The sequence below is a fragment of the Zingiber officinale genome, chromosome 7A (assembly GCF_018446385.1).
Source record: "Zingiber officinale cultivar Zhangliang chromosome 7A, Zo_v1.1, whole genome shotgun sequence".
In the NCBI taxonomy this organism is placed as follows: Eukaryota; Viridiplantae; Streptophyta; class Magnoliopsida; order Zingiberales; family Zingiberaceae; genus Zingiber; species Zingiber officinale.
In genome coordinates, this window is record NC_055998.1 from 9,771,958 (window position 1) to 9,789,905 (window position 17,948).

The window sequence follows — 17,948 nt, forward strand, 5'->3', positions numbered from 1 at the left end:
AAGTTTTCTTTCTCTCTTTTCTTGGATTGGAAGGGATCAAGAATGCTTGTAATATTCTTTTCTTCGGGTTTCTTTCCTTGTTTTATGGAGTAGATTTCTTGTTCTAGGATAGAGGGAGTAATTGTAAGAATGATTTGATGTAAAACTCTTGTGGATAAGCCAATTTCCTATTTCTATGATTTTGCCCTGTTTGTATCTATTCTTTCTTGTGTAGATTGTTGTGATTAGGGCTTAATTACCATGCTTGATTGAATGTTTGGATATCTTGTGGATCTTGTAGAGGTAATTCCTCATTCGATTGAACAATCCTTACAAAGAAACCAAAACTCTTAGAACATACCCTTTATCGTCGCCCTTATTCTTGTTTCTTATTCTTTTATTTCTTTGTTTAAATTTCATAGTCATACTTAGCTTTTGAAAACCATTTGATTAGTTGTTTAGCAAATTCGCATTGAGACATCTATAGTGCTTATTCCAGTCCCTGTGGATTTGATATCTTTTATTATTACTTACGACATTTCCGTACACTTGCGGAGGTCAACACTTAGCAGGAGGGAAGATCAATAAAAAAGTGGATTACCTTTGCTAGTTGCTGCTGCGGAGCTACGGAGGTGTGCAACTTAGAGTGCGGAGTGATGAGTGATGAGGAGAGGGAAAAATATATTGTAATTTGTGATGTGAGTGGAGGGCGGTGGAGAGGTAAGTGGTTATTAGTGGCCACTTTATTAATCATTTTATTAGAAACTAAACCATTTCATTTGTCAAATGAAAGGAACTACATCAGCATGCTGATGCGACTTGTTTGAACTTACATTAAAAATGGAAATCTTTTAACCGAATCAAGCAGTTTTTCAATCGATTTAGGTAATCAATTAAACGAAGAAACAGTAAATGATATTGTTCCTCCATAAAATCAAAAGAAAATGAAAATTTAATTAACAATCGATCAAAATGAAAAAAATCATGAATATCAAAACATGCATTTATATAAGATATATCAAAAATTTTAGTACGGTATTATACCATACCGAAATTTTCAGTATCGGTATCGATATACGATTTTTAGAGAAAATTTGGATATACCGTAACGATACCGAAAATTTACTTTGAACAATATGAATACCAGAAATTTGGTATACCAAAATTTCGTTACGGTATAGGTATGAAAATTTTTTATACTGTATTTTACGATATGGTAAAGGTATGTGGGTTGATAGTTTGGTATACCGTATTGAACCACCCTTAAAAACTGATAGGAATGCTTAGATACTCATATTTTATAGAAGGTCTCTTATAAATAATTACATAATCAATTATTAAGGTTAAGTGAGGTAGATATATTTATTAGTATGTAAAGATATATAGATAGGAAACGATCGGAGATGGGATTATGAGGGATCAATCAATAAGTGAAATGGGAAAGAAAACATATTATACTTATACTGGGTTACTCTAGAATAGGTATCCCAAATACGTAAAAGTTGCTCTCTTGTAGGAATAGATAACCATTGGAAAGATACCCATTGTTTTTGGCATAAAGAAACTTTCCCTATGGGATCACCTCAGTCAAAAATATAATTGAATGAAAGATGCATATGAGGCTCCGCACCTTTTCTATCTTAATTGTTGCCATTCACGAGCCAGAAGCAAGCTATGCACTATTATATTTTATAGTCGTAATGAGGTAGGCAAAGCCCGTAGCAGACTTAGCAGTAGAGAAAATCAATAAAAAAAATTGGATTACCTTTGCTAGTTGCTGCTGCGGAGCTGCGGAGTGTAGAGTGCTGCGGAGTTGCGCAGTGCAACTGCTGCGGAGCCGTGGAGCTCGGAGTGCGGAGTGATGAGTGATAAGGAGAGGGAAAAATATATAGTAATTTGTGATGTGAGTGGAGGGTGGTGGAGAGGTAAGTGGTTATTAATGGACATATTGTTAATCATTTTATTAGAAATTAAACCATTTCATTTGTTGTGTAACGGCCCAATTTTTCCTATTTCAAGTTCTAAAAGACCATAAAAATATCTGAAAACTCTTTTAAAATATTCTAGAGATTTTTAGAAATTTTTAGAGTATTTTTATGTAATTTTTGGAGGTCGTTTGGTAGTTTTACTAAATGAAAGAAATTTTGACAAAAAAATTGTGTAAGCCATGATTCAACCCGTATACCTTAAGCAAAGCGAGGAAACCAAGTGAGCCGCGGGTCTTTTGTGAAAATATATGGAACGAAATGTATATATGCAGTAGTTGGAACATTTAAAAGAAATTGAAAAATAAAGGGCGCGGCTGAGGGATCGAAGCTGCGATCTGTGGCTTTGGTTAAAAGTCGGCTGACCAACTGGGCTAGCGGTCGATGCTGATCAGATATGCAGCGACAAATAATTAAGGTATAGTTAATAATAGGAAACCCTAGATTTAAAAGAGAGCTTAAGTGTTTTCCCGAACCCGAAACCTATTCCCTTTCTTCTGTCTCACGTGCGACGGCGCTGTGCTTGGGCGAAGAAGACGACGGAGCTAGGGTTTCCTCCCTCCAGCGGCCGGCGAAGGCTTCCTTCCGGCGGACCTTGTTAATTGAGACTCTCTCGTCGAGGAGGACCCGTGGGCACGAAGAAGAGCTGCGATTTCGAGTCTCGCTGAATCCTAGCAGTCTTTTCTTCGATTGTAAGTCCAAGAAATCGCTGTAAGTACTACTCACCTGTGGTAGGAGTAGTTTCGAACTTGTTTTTCTTCTTGAATCCGAAACATGCTATAAAGATTTTTGGCTTTGGGTGTTCTGCCGTGGGTTTCAAAGAGGGACCAAGAACTGGTTTTGTTTAATTGAGCATGTAGGATAGTTTTGCGCCGAATCTAAGCTTGCTAGGGATCAAGTTTTTGTTTCTCCTTGTTTTTTTGAATCTGCCGTGACCTAGGGATGAGTTTAAAGTTCCTGTCGTGGCCTTCAGGAAGGAGAAAGGGCTTAATGGATTTAGCGTTGATTGATGTTGCTTTAGCTTTTATTGATTCTGTAATTTCTGGACAAATATATTGGCTTGGGTCATTTCCTTTATGCTGCCGTGAGTTGATTAAGAAGAGGAGAAGGGATTTAAATTGTCATAGCAATCACCCCTTTTAATAGCATCTTAACAGAAATCTGCCAATGCATTTCTTAATAGAATAGTTGACTTCCTTTGCTACCGTATCAAGCTTTGCATAGGTGTAAACTTCAGCAGATTATAGCGTTGTTATAAGGATTCGGAGTTAGCTTATTTTGCTACCATATCTAACATTCCGGTGTTTAGTTTCCTTTGCATTTCAACATGCAATTTAGTTTTAGAATTTCATAGCTTTGCTCTATGTTATAGCATGCTTAGAGAATTCAGATTCGTTTTCCTTGATTTATGCTTGGTACAGCATGCTTAGAGGATTCAGATTCGTTTTCCTTGATTTATGTTTAGTACAGTATGCTTAGAGAGTTCAGACTTGCTTTCCTTGATTTATGTTTATTGTAGCATGCTTAGGGAGTTCGGATTTGTTTTCCTTTAATTAGTTAGAATGGTTTAGCTTTTTCCTTGCTACTTAAAAAGGCAAGAACAACTCTTTAATTAGTTAGAATGGTTTAGCATTTTCCTTGCTACTCAAAAAGGCAAGAACAACCCTTTAATTAGTTAGAATGGTTTAGCATTTTCCATGCGACTCAAAGGGCAAGAACAACCCTTATTTAGTTAGAAGGGCAGCCTTTATTTAAAGTATGCAGTATTAGAATAGCATGAGCTGTATTAGTTTTTAATTCTGTTTCATTCGCAGATTTTTAATGATTCACGTGTGCAGATTTTTGTTATTCACATTTGCAGATTTTTAGTATTCATATGAATAGATTTTAGCATATAGTAGCATGCTGATTTTTGTTTTCCTTTGCTTTAAGATGTGCATGAACAGATTATAACATATAGTAGTATGCTGATTTTTGTTTCCCTTTGCTTTAAGATATGCATGAACAGATTTTAGCATATACATGTATGCACATAGCATTTAGTTTGGACTTTCCTTGCTATAATGAGCAGCTATAAGTAAGAAAAAGACCAAGGTCTAGTTAAAAAGAGATAACAAGTAAATTAAAGTAAGAGGCTAGTACCCGACTTCCGAGGTTGTCGTTAAACAAATCCAGGTGACCGTTTCCGAGGTCTCGGCCCTGGTAAGACCGAGGTCTATACCCTGTGGGACTACAGCAGTCTCTATTAGGGAGCGCACATAAGATGGTACTAAGTCTGGGCCCAAAGAAAAGAAGAAGAAAGAAAAAGAAGAAGAAAGAAAAGTAAAAGTAAAAGAAATTAAAAGATTAATTTCAAGTATAAAGCAATAAGTAAATGAAACAAGTATCACCTATGTTTAGAATTTGCAGAAGTTTAGTTCCTTTAATTTTAAGCATACAACATGAGTTTCATTACTTTCCTATCAGTTTAGTGAGCATGATTAGTTTTATTTCCAGTATTCAGCTTTATTCTGGTGTATCATGAGTATGCATTTATTTGAGTACTTTGCTATTAGATGAACATGAGTAGATTTCTTTTAGCATTTCAGTTTCAGTATCGTTTGCATTTTTATGCACTTCGAGTTTTTGTGAGATAGTATAGTACTTACTAAGCGTTTCGCTTATAGATCTATTTTTCCTCCTACTGCAGATAAAGGAAAAGCTAAAATATGAAAAGAAGGCGACAAGGTGGTGGTGATGAAGGTGTGTGATGACTGGACTATGGAGAGATCCAAAGTTTGCTGGCAAATTGTCAAGACTCTTCTGTTTAGAGTTCTTTTAGTTTCTTTAAATATTATTATGAGTTGAGATTGTAATTAAGTTTATTCTGCACTTGTAGTTGGGTCCTATTATTGGAGTGATATAGTTGTTTGATATTGCTAGAGTAGTTTCCTTCTTCTTATTATGTTATTATACTGCGTGGTTGTGAAAAAAGTATGTTCCAGCCACCTGTGCCTGTGTATATAGTGTCTGTATGGTTGATTTGGTCACCGGTACAGGGGAGACTCACTACAAGAAAATCTTCATTCAACAACATTCAAACGACAACGGTTTTATGTCAAATCGTTGTCTTTTTGCCTTTTAACAACGGTTTTAACAAAAACTGTTGTCTTTTAGTAGTTTTTTTAGCTTACGACAACGGTTTTTAAAAACCGTTGTCTATTTATGCTTTTTTAGGGCTACGACAACAATTTTTAAAGGTTACGACAACAGTTTTTGAAAATTGTTGTCTATGTGTGCTATTTTTTGGGATTACGACAACAGTTTTTGAAAACCGTTGTCTATTAGGTGTTGTTGAATACCATTATTTTTTCCCTTCGCCGTTTTTCCCCTTCGCCATTTTTTGCCGCCACGTTTTTTCTTTCCCTCTCCTCGAAATTTTTTTGCCGCCGCATTCCCCCCTTTACGATCTCTTCATCAACTTCACATTTTTCTTTCTCCTTTACTCTCCAAGCCCTAAACCCACCGCCCCTTCTCCTTTCCTCTCCAAGCCCTAAACCCGTCACCCCTTCTCCGTTCCTTTCCAAGCTGCGCTGCCCAATAATCACTACTTCTACAAATCCTCCTCCCAGTCGTCACTGACCGCGAGGGCGACGCTTCCCTCCAGGGCAAAGCTAGATTACTTGCGCAGCCCAATAATCAGCTCGTTGTCGCCCATAGATCTGATTCCTTCGTCGAAGACATTTCCGACTAGCGTTCCGCGGAGTCGATTCCCAGTTCTCTCGCATATCCATGTTTTTCGAGTACTGAGCCCTACGATGCATCCCGACCAAGGAAGTCGGTGCTCGAAGTAAGGAGAATTGATGGTATTTAGGAGAGCTTGAGTTTGATGCTAGGTTTCCTTGCTTTTTGGGTTTGATCCCGACCAACGGGCCATGCGCTGGTATTCTTTGCTGTACTAGGGGTGAACTTCTTTACGCCTTTATCTGATTCTTGTATTTATTATTATTTTTTAGTTTGTGCGGGATCGAAATGCAGTTCGATAGTGGGAATGCACTCCAGATTGGAAAAAGTTTTCCTTTTTTTTTTTTTTTTAAATTTCTGATTCGAAGGAGGTGTTGTAAGGGAAAGGCAGAGAGGTTGTTTTTACAAAGTCAAAGCTGATTTACTGCGTCAATCCATGGATGAAGGAGGCTCCTTAGATGGACTATGGTGGACCTTTTGAGGGATATGTGGTTGGCTTTGGGACAACCGATGAGCTACGTACTAAGGTGTGATAAGTCGACACCAATGGTTGCGTTGATGATATTGCAACCCTGGTGCTACTTCTTTATGTTATCTGATACTTCACTTATCCATCTTGCTTTTGTCTTGAGATTACTTAGTTTTCTCCTCTTGTGTTTTCTACTATTGTAGGATAATTACTTGCCTTTGGAAGTAAGAGATCCTTTCAGATAGGACAGTAATGTCTACTTAACCCGATCAAAAGTTTTCCATGCTAAACTTAAGGTTGATGCTACTTCGATTTGTTTGCAGAATACTTGCAACATTTCTTGGGTGTCACAAATAAATGATATCTGAATTTCTGAAATAGGAATCACTGTTCTTTAAGTTCCCCTATTTTTATGTTATGAATGTCTTCAGCCTGATGCTTTAGTTTGGTATTTGATCTAATAGCCAATAAAAACTGTTCTTTAAGTTCCCCTATTTTTATGTTCTGAATGTCTTTAGCCTGATGCTTTATTGGATTACTCGCGCAGCCCAATAACTGCTTTATGCATCAGAATATGTTATTTTTGCCTTTTGCGCATGTAGCTATAACATATTTTTATCTTTAATTTGGTCATTTACTTTTCTCATTAAAGTTTGTTGTATGGATTAAAGCTTCAGGATATAGAGGTTTTGTCCAACTTAAACATAACGTCATACATTTTGCTAACACATTAAAATGAGTCCAACTCAAGTACAACTACATCAACAACTTCCCCTTAAGTTTCTGAAAAACGATTGTACCATAACTAGAGATGATACTTTAGGAAGGTTCAAGTCTATCTAAGTACTCACTAGAATCCATGACCTTGCTTGCCTTTCATGTAGTCATGTTGGCTTCTAGGAGATGATACCATAACTAGAGATCTCAGCATCCAAGTCGTTACAAAGAAAATAACCTACAATCCAATGGAATGGACCAACAAATAGACTCCATCAATACCAATAAGTATAGTTGTATGATAAGTTATATGCATTGGCTTGTGATATGAGTAATCTATTATGTCTGTCATGTTAAAGGATTATTACTTCACTTCCATAATGTAATAATTCAATTGATGTCTATTGTATCGGTTAAAGGATTGTTTTTGACCTCATATCAATTACCGTTTTCTTCTTTTTTTAAGCAGAAATGGCTAATGAACGTTGCTCTATCCAACTGATTGACGGAGATGGTGTATTCAATGTCACGAGTCTTGAACACTTTATGAAGTCAGTGAAGTTGGCAGAGCATGGATTCTCCTATGCTGTAGTTTCTATTATGGGTCCACAAAGTAGTGGTATGTCTTTGAGTTTCTTGAATTTTATTTTCGTATTTTATGTGCTTGAAGGCTATGTTTATTATAAGGTGATTTGGTCAAATATTTTTCCCTAATTGCTTTTATTGTGTTATCAGGTGATTTGGTCACATATTTGTGAATCTAGGGAAGCAATACCACTTTCAAGATGCAGAACGAAGCGAGTGAAATGATGAATCTTTATATCCTTAGAAAATGGTGATTATCTTATTAGTAATTAAATCTTCTGTAGCATGGATATATTGATCGATTATGTTGATTATTGTGATGTTTTTTCCAACTTTCATTTTCTCCCCTAGTTCTGCTACGAATAGATTAATCACTGCCAAGGATCACGCATCCGTCCAAATCAATATTGGACACTTGGATGATAATGGAGTGTACACCGGCCAGTATACCACTTTTGCTCTTTCTGGCTTTATTCGTGCTCAGGTTTGATCCATCTTTGAACTAAAAGTATGATTTTTATATGTATTAACTCTGTCGAAATTTTTCGGTAGGACTTCCTCTGGGGCCGTGATAAATCTAAGTGTTGCTATAATAGCACAAGTAATACTAGTGAGTAGAGTAATAGTTAGGTAATGGTCGCCCTTAGAGAGTAGTAGTAAGAAGGGTGGTCATTACATGTTGAATGAAAGGAACTGCATCAGCATGCTGATGTGGCTTATTTGAACTTACATTAAAAACGGAAGTCTTTTAAATGATTCAAGCGGGTTTTCAATCGATTTAGGTAATCGATTAAATGAAGAACTAGTAAATATTACTGTTCTTCTGTAAAAGCAAAAGAAAATGAAATTTTAATCGATTAAATTAATCGATTGAATTTTCCAATCGATTAAAATGAAAAAAAAATCATGAATAGTAAACCATGCATTTATATACATGAACACTTGTTTATTTGATTAATAAATCTTTGCAACGAGGAGCAGTTTAACAGCCATGGTTTTTATGGATTGTATCACTGAGCTGAGCTAGCAATTTTGATAGTGAATGCAATGTAATCTCAATAGGTTTATATAGAGAAAAAGTAGATTTGAAACATTCTTCCAGCTCTGCTCTGCTATGCTCTGCTCTCATTTGGTATTGTGCATGAGAAGAGAGATTATGAAATGGTAAACGCGCATGACATGCTCAGTCTTCCCCTGCTCCATAATCAATCTTTCGATCGAGTGGCTCATCTAAACTTTATTCAATAGTTCCTTGATTTACAGTGCTTGTCAATGGATTTGTTTGCAAGAGCATGGATGGCGTGAATGCCGAAGACTTCTTCACCTATGGCCTCGACAAGCCCGACAACACCATCAACAAGCTAGGCTCCAACGTCCATGCAGTCAATGTGAATGCAATTCTTGGGCTTAACACCCTCGGCATCTCTATGGCTCGCATCGACTTCGGCCCTCGCGGACTCAACCCACCCCACACTCACCCTCGCGCCATTGAGATCCTCACCATGCTAGAAGGAGAGCTCTATGTTGGATTTGTGACATCCAACATCGGCCAAACCAACCACTTTTCACCAAGATTCTGAAGAAGGGCGATGTGTTTGTGTTCCCTCAAGGCCTTGTCCACCTCCAATTCAACCGTGGTCGTACAAGAGCTGTTGTAATCGCTGCTCTAAGTAGCCAAAACCCCGATACCATAACCATTGCCAATGCAGTTTTTGGCTCAAAAACCCCCATATCTGATGAAGTTCTGCTAAGGCATTCCGAGTAGATCAAAAGTCTGTCGATCGACTTCAAGCTCAGTTCTGGATGGATAACAACAATTAGCTAGATAGGAGCTATGACTGAATCAGTGGTGCGCAATTTTACCTGTCATATTTAGGATGGGTTAATTTACTTGCATACTAAATACATCATGCACAGGTCAGTATTCAAATGTTAACTCAACTCGTTACGTATATTTGGCAATCCCTTTAGTATGTTCTAGTTGAACTTTGTTCACCCTTAATTGTTTAAAAAAACTACTTTTTTGCTATTTCTCCCAAGAGATCTCACAAATTCACAATTTAGTTAATTTAAATGTGGTTGTCAGATGACAAAATAAACTATATTCTAAAGTGATTTTTTTCATGAAGCTGTATTGCCATGAGCTTTGAAAGTATTCTATTAAATTCATTTTTTTTTTCTTTCCATTTTTTACCTTCTCTACGTGACATATTAGAAAATATGCTTAAAAATATACATTGCAGCATATCCCAAGGAGATATTCAATCAATGAGTTCGATCTTTTAGCAAATTTTGATGGACTGAATAAGAAGGAGGTTAATTTTGTTGAAAACACTAGCGATCTATGATACAGAGAAAGCAAGATTAAGAAGAATGTTTTTCATGTTATAGTTCAATGCCTAGACTTGTAGAACACCCAAAAGAATGCCTCCTATGTTTACTGTGATAATGTTAGAATTTGAATGAGATGAACTATTGTGATTAACATGTAACAATAAATGAGGTCAGGGAAAACACTACAGATTTTCCTTGGAAACAGTAAGATATGGGTATTAGAGGCACTAATTGTGGAGAAACTACAAGCTGCTGGAATTCCTTGTAGAATTTGTTTAATGGTACAAGATTAATAATGAATAATTCTGTGGCTTGAACTAATAGGTTAGGCATGATGAGAAATATCTCAGAACCATTTATCTCTAGGGAATTTTCACAACTATTAACAATTATTTTTCCATGATGTCAGTGTTTGAGCTAGTTATTCTAACAAACAAGAAAAACATAAATCTTCAGGTGCAATAATAAACAAGAAAAATATCGAAATTTTGGTCTACCGTACATACCGTATCAAAATTTTTCGAATTATATCAATTTTACGATTTACCAAAAATTTTGGTACGGTATTATACCGTACCGAAATTTTCAGTATCAATATCGATATACGATTTTTAGCGAAATTTTTGATATACCGTACCAATACCGAAAATTTACCTAGAACAATATGAATACCAGAAATTCGTGATACCGAAATTTCGATACGGTATCGATAAGAAAAATTTTTACATTGTATTTTTCGGTATGGTAACGATATGTGGGTTGATGGTTCGGTATACCGTACCAAACTACTCTTACGAACTAATAGGAATGCTCAGATACTCATATTTTATAGGTCTCTGATAAATAATTACATAATCAATTGTTAAGGTTAAGTGAGGTAGATATATTCATTAGTCTGTAAAGATATATAGATAGGAAACGATCGGAGATGGTATTACGAGGGATCACTCAATAAGTGAAATGGGAAAGAAAACATATTATACTTATACTGGGTTGCTCTAGAATAGGTACCCCAAATACGTACAAGGTTGCTCTCTTGTAGGAATAGGTAACCGTTGGAGAGATACCCATTGTATTTGGCATAAAGAAATTTTCTCCATGGGATCACCTAAGTCATAAATATAATTGAATGAGAGATGCATATGAGGCTCGACACCTTTTCTCCCTTAATTGTTGCCATTCAAGAGATCCGAAGCAGGCTATGCACTGTTATATTTTATAGTCATAATGAAGTAGGCTAAGCCCATAGCAGGCTTAGCAGCAAAGAAGATTAATAAAAAATTGGATTACCTTTGCTAATTGCTACTGCGGAGTGCAGAGTGTTGCGGAGTGCGACTGCTGTGGAGCCGTGGAGCTCGGAGTGCGGAGTGATAAGTGATAAGTGATGAGTGATGAGTGATGAGAAGAGGGGAAAATATATAGTAATTTGTGATGTGAGTGGAGGGCGGTGGAGAGGTTAGCGGTTATTAGCAGCCACGTTGTTAATCATTTTATTAGAAATTATACCATTTCATTTGTTGAATAAAAGAAACTGCATCAGCATACTGATGCTGCTTGTTTGAACTTACATTAAAAACGGAAGTCTTTTAATCGATTCAAGCAGTTTTTCAATCGATTTAGGTAATTGATTAAATGAAGAAATTGTAAATGTTACTGTTCTTCTTTGTAAATGTTACTGCTCTTCTGTAAAAGAAAAAGAAAATAAAATTTTAATTGATTAAATCAATCGATTGAATTTTTTATTAATTGAAATAATCAATTAAAATGAAAAAAGAATCATGAATAGTAAACCATGCATTTATATACCTCTCTTCATCTCGCAAGCTCTCAGACAGGATCATACATGAACACTTGTATATTTGATTAATAAATCTTTGCGAGGAGGAGCAGTTTAATAGCCATGTTTTTGATTAATTGTATCACTGAGCTGAGCTAGCAATTCTGATGGTGAATTCAATGCAATCTCAATAGGTTTATATGGAGAAAAAGTAAGTTTGAAACATTCTTCCAGCTCTGCTGTGCTATGCTTTCATTTGGCACCGTGCATGAGAAGAGAGATTATGAAATGGTAAACGCGCATGACATGCTCAGTCTTCGCCTGCTCCTTAATCATCTGAGTAACTACTTGCTCTTATCTTATTACTTGAGCAATTAAAATATGGGCAACTGAATGTTTTTATAATTAATTGATTGGCTCGGATCGACTTTACTAATCCACATGCCCATTAATGTTCATCTTTGAACAATACAATATTTATAAAGATTATTTCAAACCTTATTCTTTATATATCCATTGCAGCAAACAACTCGATCGCAACTGTTACTACTCTTTTACATATTATTTTCAACTTAATTAATCTCCTTGTTCTCCTAAACAAATTAACTAAGATGATAGCTAAAATTCATCTAATTATTGCTGCTCTGCTTGCTTTGTCTACCTCTCGTGTAGCATGGGCATCTGATCCTAGTCCACTTCAAGACTTTTGCGTCGTCGATAACAACTCCAAAGGTTTAATTATATATAACTTCTTCTCCCTTGGTTAATTTAGCCCTTGTTCTCCCTTGCGTTGTCGATAACAGCTCCTTGTTCTCTCTTGCGTCGACTTCGGCCCTCACGGACTCAACCCACCCCACACTCACCCTCGTGCCACTGACATCCTCACCGTGCTAGAAGGAGAGCTCTATGTTGGTTTTGTGACATCTAACATCGGCCAAACCAACCGCCTTTTCACCAAGATTCTGAAGAAAGTCGATGTGTTTGTGTTCCCTCAAGGCCTTGTCCACTTCCAATTCAACGGTGGCCATACAAGAGATGTTGCAATCTCTGCTCTAAGTAGCCAAAACTCCGGTACCAAAACCATTGCCAATACAGTTTTTGGCTCAAAAACCTGTTGGTTAAACCTAGGAAAACGTACCGGTTCCACTATACAAAAATTTTTGTACAAGTGTCGAACCTTTCCTTAAATAACCTATTGTGTTCTTTAGAAGTTAAGTAAGGAATCGCAGACGGAACTTAACATCATTGATTCCAAATTTAACTTATCTGTTCTTAATGGTTTAGATTTGAATCGCAAGCGGAACTTAACACTATTGATTCAAATCTACCTAGGTTATTAGTTCCATAAATATTAATTTCCAAAATTGGCTTCCAATATTGCATGGCGAGGCACATGGCCTTCTTGGATATGGGAGCAACCACCACCGCCTAGGCAAAGCCTTTTAAGGAAAGCTAATATTTATTTCCTTAAATAACTCTAGGTTAACCAAAAAGAACAATCGAATCACAAGTTCAAAAAAGTAGAAAACACAAACTCGAAAAACTATTTCGAAAAACTAGATCTAATTGCCTCTTGTATTTAGAATTCTTACAAAGAGTAAAACTAGCATGATGCAGAAAACAATTGCTAATTATACCTTCTCTTTGTATGCTAATGGCCTCGAGATCTGCAGTCGTATTCCTCGCCTCGCCTTGGACGTCGTGTGGGCGACGATCCTCCAAGATGAACACCACCCAAAAGCTTCCTCCTTCTTCTTCTAAAATCCGGCCACCACCACCACCAAGGAGAAGAGAGCAAAGGGAGAGGAAGAAGGGAGAGGGCTGGCCACACCAAGAGATCACCCAAGCAAAAGAATAAGAGTTGTGTCTCATGAAGCCCCCTCACCCCTTCTTTTATATTACTTGCCCAAGGCAAATAAGGAAAAACCTTTTACAAAAAATAAAATCATCCAAGAGTTTTTCCTTTTCCCTTTTTATTTTTCCTTTTCTTTCCTCTTGATTGAATCAATCACAAATCAATGGTTATGATCAATCCTATTTGGTTTAGGATTGAATTTGGTTTAATCTTATTGGCCGGCCCTTGCTTGGGCACCAAGCAAGGTGGCCGGCCACAATTAAAAGGAAAGGGAAAATAATTTTTTAAAAATTTTACAAGAAGAAATCCTCTTATAAAATTTACAAGCTCTCTTTCCTAAAGTAGGAGTTAAAAAGGAAAGTTTCTAAAAATTAAAACCATGTTTTAAATTTAAAAACTCTCTTATAAAATTTCCTTTTTTAACATGGTAATAGAAAATTTAAATTTTAAAACTTCTTTTCCCTTTTTTCTTAAACCATGAGGATGGTTAAAAAAGGAAAGTTTTAAAATCTTTTAAACTCTCTATTTAAACATGTGGCCTAATTCAAATAAGGAAAGTTTTAAAAATTAAAATCTCTCTTTTAAAACTTATAGTTTTCTACAAAGAGAAGATTTTAAAAATTCAAAACAACCCTCCCTTTTTGAATTATTATGGCCGGCCCCTACTAGCTTGGTCACCAAGCAATAGGGTCGGCCCTTTAAGAGGAGATGTGGCCGGCCATTGCTTGGTCACCAAGCAATGGACCGACCCCCTTCTTGGACACCAAGATGAGTCTTTTTTTGGATGGACTTGAGGCTCTAATGAGGCTACGACAGGAACCTAGAGGAGAAATTGGTTTTGGCCTTCCGATGAGCTTGAGTATCCCGTGTTCGCCCCGAACACACAACTCAAGTTCATCGATAATAATTCATTCCACTAGAGAGTTATTACCGCACTACCGCACCAATCCCAAATTACATTATGGGCTCCTTCTTATCATGAGTGTGTTAGTCTCCGTGTGTTTAAGATTACGAATGTCCACTAATTAAGTAAGTTACTGACAACTCACTTAATTAATATCTAGCTCCAAGAGTAGTACCACTCAACTTTATTATCATGTTGGACTAGGTCCACCTGCAGGGTTTAACATGGCAATCCTTATGAGCTCCTCTTGGGGACATTCTCAACCTAGATAACTAGGACACAAATTCCTTCTATAATCAACAACACACACTATAAGTAATATCATTTCCCAACTTATCGGGCATATTGATTTATCGAGCTAAACCTCACCCTTTGATAAATCAAAGAAATAAATATTAAATATACGTGCTTGTTATTATATTAGGATTAAGAGCACACACTTCCATAATAACTAAGGTTTAGTTCTTTTACTAAGTCAATACAAAAAGAACATACCTAAATGATCCTACTCAATACACTTAAAGTGTATTAGTGTAATTTATTAGTCAAGATAAATTAATACTTTATTACACTATGACTATACTGATAGTTTGGTCCTTTCTATCTTAGTCGCGAGCAACTGTTTATAATTTATAGAGAACCGACAACATGATCTTCTGAGTGTGACACCACACTCCATGTTGTCTACTATATAAATAAATTGAACAATTACATTTAATAAATAAATACAGATATTGACCAATGTGATTCTAAATGTTTACAAAAGTTATGCTTTTAGTATACACTCCAACAAAACCCCCATATCTGATGAAGCTCTCGCTAAGGCATTCCAAGTAGATCAAAAGACTGTTGATCAACTTCAAGCTCAGATCTGGATGGATAACAACAATTAGCTAGATAGGAGCTAGATGTGTGTGTTTGAATATATTATCAATATCATTACTATGCATGGGTTAATTATTATAACCAGCATAATAAGCTTACTCAATGAAGTAATTTGTCATGTAATCGTTTAATTTATTTCAATAATAATGATGATAATAAGAGATTTTATTTGAATAATGATAATATAAGATTTTGTATGTAAACCAAGGTTTAATCATGCTAAGAAATTAGGACAAAAGCATCAAATTTAATTATCGTATTTGTACCTTTTAAAATATAAATTAAGTTGCGATTATACGTTTGAATATGACTTAATCAATGTAAAAGTAATGATACGGGATGTTACGAGTGAATCCAAATAAGATATGGTAGTTAAGGTGAGATGGCAACTAGCGGATCACTCTCAACAGGACTCTGCTCTCTACCTAGCGCTAAGGCTTTTAGTACGAGGACGGCCGGTCCAAAGGTTCGTTGGACCCAAGGGACCAAGTGTTCCATTTTTGTGATAAGACACCTATTATATATCTGATCAGGCAATAGCCGATTGAGTTTAAGGGATGGTCGACCTACTATGAAGTCAGTGTTGGATCAAAAGCGCTAGAGGGGGGGTGAATAGCGCTCGTGCTATTTCGTTCGTTTCGAAAAACTCAAAGGAAAATACGCAGTGGAAAATAAAACACAACGCAAACACCAAGTTTTTTACTTGGTTTGGAACATTTGGTGACACCTACTCCAAGGCCTGCACGTAAGAATGCTTTCAATGGGCAATCACTTATCAATCCAGAATAAGTACAAGTACAACGATTGATTACAAGTAATAAGAGAACTTTTAAAGAATACCAACAGCTCGAAAAAATGAATCTTTCGCACGAAGTTTTTCAGAGCAGCTTTTAAGCATCGAGGAGGTGTTTTCTGAGGAGCTCGAAGAAGCAAAAGTTGATCGTTGTGTTGTCCTGAGGCTTCTGGTCGAGGCTTCTAATATAGGTTGTTCCAGGCACCCGAAACCCCTCCGGGCGCCTGGACCACGTGGCTCGGCCATTCCATGCGTGTCACATCAGCTTCCCAATAACTTTTAGGTTCTAAGCACCTGGACCGACTCCGGGTGCTCAGACCAGCTCGAGGCGCCCGAACCCCTTCCGGGCGCCCGTACCAACTTTCTCCAACTTCCTTGTTTCTGCAAAACAAAGTTAGTCCAGGCAAAAATAATATAATATAAAATTATGACAGCCTCGGACTGTCTGATTCTGACTTCGGATTTCCATCCGAAAATCATAGGTCGAACCGACGCCTACTGTTCCCTAACCGGGGAACGTGTCCTCACCTACTCCACTTAGAAGAGTTTACCTGTTGCCAGTTGATGCTCCAGACCAACTGGACTTTTGCTCAGCGTTCGAAGCTTCCGGTCTTCATGTTGGACGTTTGCTCCACGACCCATCCAGTCTTTGTCACGCACCGGAGGAGTCCCTATCCGAAGAAATTTTGGCAGCATCTCCCCTGTACGGCGGACAATCTAAAACTTTACTACATCACTATATACCTCAGTCACATGCGGCTGGAATAATAACAATAATAATAAGCAAACAAGCACACCATCCACGCAGTTTATATCAATTTTCAGCCTCTGGCTCACACAACCACGCAGTTTAATAGTAAACAAACAGAACAGAAATACGATGACTCGAAAACAACCCTACTCCACTACACCCATAAAGCATAAATCCGGCGGAATAAATCCACTCACCTCTTCTGTCATTTAGGCAAGCATGTAGTAAAACAAATCCGAATGAAAGTCATCGACTAAATAAAGCAATCCATACAGGATCTAAAGTATTCAAAACATAACAAGTTCAAAACATAGTCTAGTACATAAAGCCAAAAGATAAATAAACAGTCTCGTGGCTGCAGGGGACTAGCAAATGGAACTCTCTCCTGACAGCATCAACCTGAAATAGCAACGGAGGAGGGTGTGAGTCCAACACTTAGCAGGTACAACTGATATGCATAATAAAGAAGATAACAGATAGCACTAATCATGCGTACAGTCTCCTGATATAAGAAGGATAAATGCAACTGAAACAAAACAGGAGAAAACTGTACTAACCAGGACCAAGGTATAACTACAACAGGTCGTCAGACCGAGGGTGTCATAAATCCTGTATGCATGTCAATCATATGCATCCATATAAATGCAGCAAATAAATGCAGCAAACACAAGCAATAAATGCATCATGCATATGATGCAAATGACATGGTCACCCCTGACGCCAGTCACCCATCTCACACACAATTGTGAGACTGAGTGGGTAGGGCTGTGACAACCGTGCACTCTGACATCACTACTCCTGATGAGTGATTGAGTGGACGGGATGCTGTCGGAGTACACCTATCCTCCTACCCCAAATCATAAATGGGGGAGCTCAATGCTCTCATCTCCCGGTACACGATGACGAGGAGGAATCTCTGTCGGCTACCACGCTGCGTCACACTACCCATGAGCGGACCAACGGAGCCAAACAGAGTCCAACCGTCTGCCGGCTACCACACTGCTACACTAAACCAGCGGAGCCAAACAGAGCAGAACTGTCTGCCGGCTACCACGCTGAGTCACCAGACCAACGGAGCCAAACAATAGAACTGTCACACACCTGTCTGATCTACCACTAACCCATGAGTGGTGGTGTGTACAGATACATGTAACTGGCGATGTGCTCGACAATAATGGAGTAGACTATCGC

The 17,948-nt window shown here is 37.4% G+C and overlaps 1 pseudogene; it reads left to right on the top strand.

The window, feature by feature from the left end:
• Positions 1 to 7,344: 7,344 nt before the first annotated feature.
• Positions 7,345 to 9,279, top strand: LOC121999196 (annotated as a pseudogene).
• Positions 9,280 to 17,948: the final 8,669 nt, after the last annotated feature.